We start from the raw sequence: 7,064 nt of genomic DNA on the forward strand, positions 1-7,064 counted from the left end.
AGGGGCCCAAAACTGAACACAATACTCGAGGTGCAGCCTCACCAGTGCTGAATACAGGGGGATGATTACCTCCCTGCTCCTGCTGGCCACACTATTTCTAACGCAGACCAGGATGGCATTAGTCAAACAACATCAAGAGAGCAAACAGATTTCAAAGCATATGTTTTGAGATTGGATATCTTCTTGGAATTATGGCCAAAACTATTCTACAAAATCCCATTTAAAATACCTGTGAAATTCAGCCATGCACCAGAACATAAATAGGAGAAGAGAAATTGCTGTCAGTTGTATCATGACCAGCAGTGCAATAACATATTTTCAATGTCAATATTAAAAGAAAGCTTTTTAGAATAGATCTGACAAAAAAATACATTACAATAAAAATAGTATAAACGGCTTATACAAATTACTTAGGGAAACAATAGTAGAACTATACCAAAGCCACGAAGGTTTCCATTCATAATTCCAGAAATCTCAGGGGCTACCAACAGCAACCGTGAAATCTATAAACTCAAGAAAAATAGTGTTACATTTTAATAACAAAAGTGGACTGGATTTCCTATATATCTGTTTAGGCCCTCTGATGGGTCTCTTGAAGCATAGTCCATCACAAAACTAACAATACATCCTACTGGAGGGCACAAGACACAAGAAACACCTTACAGAAAATAAAGTACTCTTTCTCACCAGAAAAGTTTTATTTACTATGATGAAGCAATACAGATAATTTTTTTATCTACATCCTGACAATCCATGGCTGCAGTAATCCAGTCACTCCACCATAGTGGACTCTGGCTTGAGCAAGCAAAGAATCACAAAGAGAATAAAGTGGCAAGACATAACTCTCACCATCTTCCCAACGTCCCATCAGCATTAGCAGTATGCTTAGTCCAGAATGGGAGGGTAACTAATATGAGATGAGCATATTTGAATTTGACCACACCTATCTCAGTATATGCTCTATTGAACATCTTGCAAAGTTCACACATAATTTGCAAGAGTAAGTTCTTTCAGTTTTCATTAGAAAAAGGACAAAGTCTGTTCAAAAGAGTGTTCAGTTTCTTAACATGTTAACAGACTTCACCAAAATATTTTCTGACTTCTATTTCATGAGACTTGACATTATAAAATAAGCTAGAAATAAATTAAAAATTTAAATCCACAAACAGTGCAAGCTGATGGCCTAGACCCTTAGAAAAAGTCATCATATACTCAGAAGCCTCTGATGTATAGTACCCCTCAGGCAGAGAAGCAAAGCTCAAAAATGCACTGTACTACTCACACAGGTCAGGCCTTACTGCAAGGGGAAGCTTTTATCAGTAAAGACTTTTAAAACCATTGTGCCTGAAGTTTTGACAGTTGTCATAAATTATGAGGATTCATGTTTCCAAACAGGCTCTTTTTCCCCCTAAAGCTACAATGAACACTGAATTTTCCATTGAGAATGAATAAGAGAGGGAAGGGAAGTTCTGCATATTGTGGTGTAATTAATGAAAGAAAGAGACAGAAAGAAAGATGGAAAGAGAGAGTGAAAGAGTGATGGAAAAAGGAGAGAGAGGGAGGGGAAAAAGGGAGAAAAATGAAGAATATACAAGCCAAAAAAGCTCTGAATGCTGGCCATGTAAGTAAAAATTCATAAGAAAAAAAAAAATCAGAATTTTGCTAGAAGGAAAGTAACCCTTCGTTTCTCATTCTTACGATGTTTTCTTTTTTGAGCTTTTCTCAGAGAAAGAGCTAGTGGTACTCCTAACAGTGCAGCACTTTTAGGAAAAGACATTGCCTATTTCATGACATATTGAATGAGCCACAGAGAAACAGATCAGAACTATCAGAAAGAGTCTACAACTACATCCACCTCAGTTACTTTCCTGTTTTTTCCCTATACTTCCTTTATTATTATTGAATGCAGTGTATCAAACAGCATTCTACTTGAGACCACGGTAAAGAATTCTCTCACCTTCACATGATCAATCACACAATTCAGGAATTGATAGCAATGAAAACATGAATTGATGACTCTCTTCACAGCTTATCTTCAGCAACGTAAAATGAAGGAAAAGAAAAATCAGGAAATCAGTTCATCATTCAGTGGAAAAATTAACATAATGAATAAAAACAGAGGCATGGTTGAGAAGGCTGATCATAATTTAGCTCACTCCTAAGTATCTGATTGATTGATGAACTCTTTCCAAACACATTTCTGCTCTGGTGTTTTATGGAGAGTTTTTCCGTGTGTCTTTTCAATTAGAGGAACAAATAAAGTTAAAATTCAACTTAAAGATAATTTTGGATCTCAAGAAAGAGCTCAGAATAATTTAAAAAATAAAATGAAGACAGCAGGTATTTATTGTTCTCTGGAGGAAGTACACCAAAATGTTCCAAAGGAACATTTCAGAACACGTGTTGACATGGATGTGTAGGATGAGAAGCTTCAACCAGAAATCTTTTGAGAATTTCAAATGTCTATAAATTGCAAGTACTACATAGTGTGTATAACTGGTTTGGTTTCACAGTAGCTTGTATCTCCAACATCGCTATAATCATTCTGATTCTTAGAAAATATGAAGACAATTCTGAGAGCTGTACTGGATATAAAATTGACTTTTATTATTGGCTGTGAGAAAAAAAAAACATTTTATTGATTTTTGTATTTTTTCTTACTGTTAGGTATTATCTGGGAAACATTTGAAAGCATGAAAATATGTATTTATCTGTGCTGTGAATTTTTCCACTTATATAGATCTGTATATCTTGTCACAAATACTGTTCAGACCTCTCAAAATGTATCTGAGTTTAGGTTCTGTTACAAAAGAATTATTTATCAATATATAAAGCAAATATTCTACTATAGAATTGAAAGAATTTACTCCTAAAACAAGTAAAAGAAGAAAAAAAACATAGCTACACAAAGGGCTAAGAGTCCAAAAGTTTGTGAGGAAGGCAGTAAATTTGCTTAATTGTATCTGGTTATACCCCTTCTGCAGTTGCCCAGGGTTTGAATAACTATGGGTTTGTAAAGACAGTTGAAGCAGAAGGCAAAAATAGCAGTTAGAAAAATAGGCAGGCCAGAGGGAAGAGAGGACACAGTAAAATATTTTGTTCTGTTTTGTATTGTATACAAATAAAGTCTTGTACAGGATGTGTTTAAGAATAAGGCAAAGCACGGCAATCCTTTTAAAAGTCTTTAGATACTCTACAAGTAAAAACTTTGACTATATAATTTAACATACAAATTCCAAGAAAGAAGATTTTCATAAGACAATCTGTATCTATTTTATTAAAAATAATCATGCTTCCAAAACACACACAACACTCTAGAGGTTAGCACAGATTAGTAGACATCTTCATAGCTAGACCTTTACTCCTAATTTATGATACTTTTTTTTTGATCAGATGATTGACTCAGCATATTACTTTTCTTTACCAATAATTTCACTCCAGATTTTCCCCCTTTGACTAGCAGCATATATAAACATTTTTCTGAATCTGCAGCTCAGATGTGATGATTATATACAAAAAGTCACTGACATGACAGAAGATTTTGTAACTATTTTTCATATAATTTTCAATAGCTTTGGATTTCAGTTTGATGGTATCAACATAGCACCTAATATTAGCATTAACTTAAAGATATAAAATAAAAAATGTCCAAAAACATAATGTAAAAATGATAAAAACACACTTTGAGACAACACTTTGGAAATATAAGACAAACAAGTGGAAAAAAGGCTTCCTATAAACTGTAATTTTTGCAACCAGATGTATTTCCTTGCAAATTTAGGTAAAAGGAAGACCTGTAAATCCAGACAATAACAAGAACCTCAGTAGGATTGAAGGGATGCCTTTGAACAAAGTGAAGCTAAATGGGGCAGTGACTTAAATACATCCTTTGACAAATATTTCAGTCTAGCCATTACTAAAGAAGCAGTCTGACTTATTTTCATCAGCACTTCTCTTCCCGTCTCCATCAGTTCTCCACTCAGTGCAATATAAAGCTGTTTGAAATATCATTCCTGGTACTAATTGATTTAATACACACTTGAACTTCAGTGAAATGTAACGATATTCGACTGTGTGCAATAGATTTGCTTCCTACCTAGCTCTTGTCTGATCAGCTCTTTTCTCTTTCCTGGACACACTCAAGTACATACACAGACTTTGTTTCATAGCCATTTTATTGGTCCCAGCAGCAATCTAACTCCTGCAGGCAACACATATTTTATCCACTTTTCTAATCATCAAACCTTAAATAAGTATAATAGAGAAGGGGAGCATTCACAATTTCGGGTGCTGACTATTGCCCATATACACAAGGAAAGACAAGGGCTGTGAATAAACACAGAATGTAACTTAGCATCACTGAATTTAATTAACCTATACAGAATTTCCTTATGGATTCCTTGGAGTTTACCTCTATGTTTGGACAGAAATTTTGACAAAAATTTCTAGTCCTCTTTTATTAAACTGTCATTCTTTCATACACTTTTCAAAAACCTGGATCCTTTAAACTGTCATCTGTCTTTGCCATTTTGTTACATAAGGTCAGATTTGTTCAAAAAGAGTTTAATTGCAGGAGCCATATAGATGATTGCAGGTTTTCTCAAGAAGTGTATGCCAAGTTACTCCAAACTCTCCAACAAAGTTAACCAATGCTTCATAGCAGCCAGAATTACTCTTTGCTAGCACAGGATCTAACCATAAAGTCATAGAAGGCCTCACTTTAGTTACCCTGTCGTCAAGAAGAAAAGGAATTGAATAACAAATCACAAGTAAAAAAATGAAATGTGTCAGAAGACACTTCAACATGTAGATATACCTTCAGAAACATGTCAAAATAGTACACCGAAAGACATACCATTGAACTTCTCTCTCAACTGAAATAGTACTTTTCTGACACAAGTAGTAGATTGTACAGGAAGCAGATGCAATACCAAAGGTGATACAAATACCTTTTCCATATAAATCAAACTTTGCTCCTAAATAAACAATGCAGCCTAAAGAAAATCTGAAACACGTTGATAATTTCAAGATAATCATAAAGATTACTTAGAAACATCTTAGCAAGTTATATAAGTTCTTGGCTCACCACCAAAGAGATTAATAAGAGAAGTTCTGCAGTTCCTTTACAGTGAAGGATGAATTTCACTTTTGAAAATAGAGACTCTTGCACAAAGAGAGTTGTGGATGCCCCACCCCTGGGGTGTTCAAGGCTAGATTGGATGAGGACCTGAGTAGCCTAGTCTAGTATTCAGTGTTGAGGTTGGGAGCCCTGCCTGTGGTGGGGGGGGTTGGAGATTGACAATACTTGAGGTCCCTTTCAGACCAGGCTATTCTGTGATTCTGTGTGATTAGACATCCCTGCTGGTAAATCATCTAACAATTAGAAACTAATACATCTCGGTTCTCATCAGCGATATGCAACTGCTTTGCCTCCATGTGTCTGGCAACAGTAATTTTAAATGTCTGCGTAGAAGGCCGTTTGAAACACTTGAATATTTCTGGAGTGAGGGATAAATCTACATCAATAGAGACAGAATTTGAAGCACTTTTATTTGAGGATGACTGTTGGCTAATTGACGATTATTAAAACAAAGCTTGATCTACACCTGAAATGTATTGTTTTTATTAGACAAAAAAAAAAATACCACTACAGCTAATCAACAATAATATGCATCAGTTGAAAGATAATACACCCTGTTTTTGGAATAAATAGAATATATATTTTTTTTTAAAATTTCCAAGTGTAATTAAAACAAAACGTATCAATGAAAATGCATTAAAAAAATGCACCTGTGATAACTTTTATTTTTGTATTTGTTAAAAAAAAAAATCACAGGATTCGGCAGGAAATAAAATCTCACGTGTACAAATATTTGCCATTTTCTTACTGATAAAGAAAATGATGCAACAGAAATAAGTATTTCCTTAAGGCATATTGCAAGACATACCTTGCATTTTCACTTTTAGAGATCTAATTTCAGCTTAGCACTAGAGTTACTCATAAAGGTTACATATACTGGTATATGAAAATATTTCATTTGAATTTTTTCATGAATGTCTCAATTCTAAAATATATACTATTTAAATACATTTAGAACTTATGCTCCTAGTTTTTAAAAAATCATTTGCATTTTCCCAAACGAGAAAGAAATCTTTTCATTTCTGATTCTTTTTTTTTTTTTTTTTAATCCCATATTCATTTTTATACCAAAAAGGTTTTGTAAGTAATACTTCTTAAGGAAATGAAGGAAATGATATCAAAATAAAGGTTCTCTTTCATTTTTCCTTAGGAACATTTGCTGTTTTACAAAATTGCGAAATTCCCACAAAACAGAATATTTTCTTTGATATCATTATCTTTGTTAATAGACATGTTCTGTTGACAGTTGCAAAGAAAAATACATATGCCATCTATAATTGTTCACAGTATTTTTCTGGATTTATTTAAGAATATAATCTTCAAACATTGTTTTTGTTCTCATGAAATACTTGTCAAAAAAAAACTGTAGTTACCTGTGCATTCCATAGCATTATTTGTATCACAAACTAAACTAGTCGCTAACAAGATTTTAATGAACAAAGATGTTCATAATTATCCAAGAAAAAAAATAAAATACGGGTCATAGCAATTAATACTATTAATACTGCAGTGAGCAGTCTGCTAAAGACTAGACCAGAATGTAAGAACTACACTTATTTACACTCACTGAAGTTGCTTTGGAAATCAAAGTCCATCAGCCAGCACAGCAATTCCAGAAGTAAGTAACCTAACTATTAGTCCTTTTTCACAGCTGTAATATGTCAGCCCTCTGCTCTGGTATATGTAACAGAAAATAGTTAAAGTATTCTTGGGAAAATTATTATACATTTGCCTATTTCAATAGGGAAACTAAACTTGTGTTAAAAAAATAGGGCACTCTTTTCTTCACATGCAGTGATGTATATAATATCCCGTGTACCATGGTATTTTTGGCAAGGTAGCTTAGACACTCAATACCATAAGATCATTTTAAAACATTCAGTTTAAAATTTTCCATAGAATAATTATCTGCCTTTTTTCTACT

This window comes from Meleagris gallopavo, chromosome 3 (assembly GCF_000146605.3).
Source record: "Meleagris gallopavo isolate NT-WF06-2002-E0010 breed Aviagen turkey brand Nicholas breeding stock chromosome 3, Turkey_5.1, whole genome shotgun sequence".
Classification (NCBI taxonomy): domain Eukaryota; kingdom Metazoa; phylum Chordata; class Aves; order Galliformes; family Phasianidae; genus Meleagris; species Meleagris gallopavo.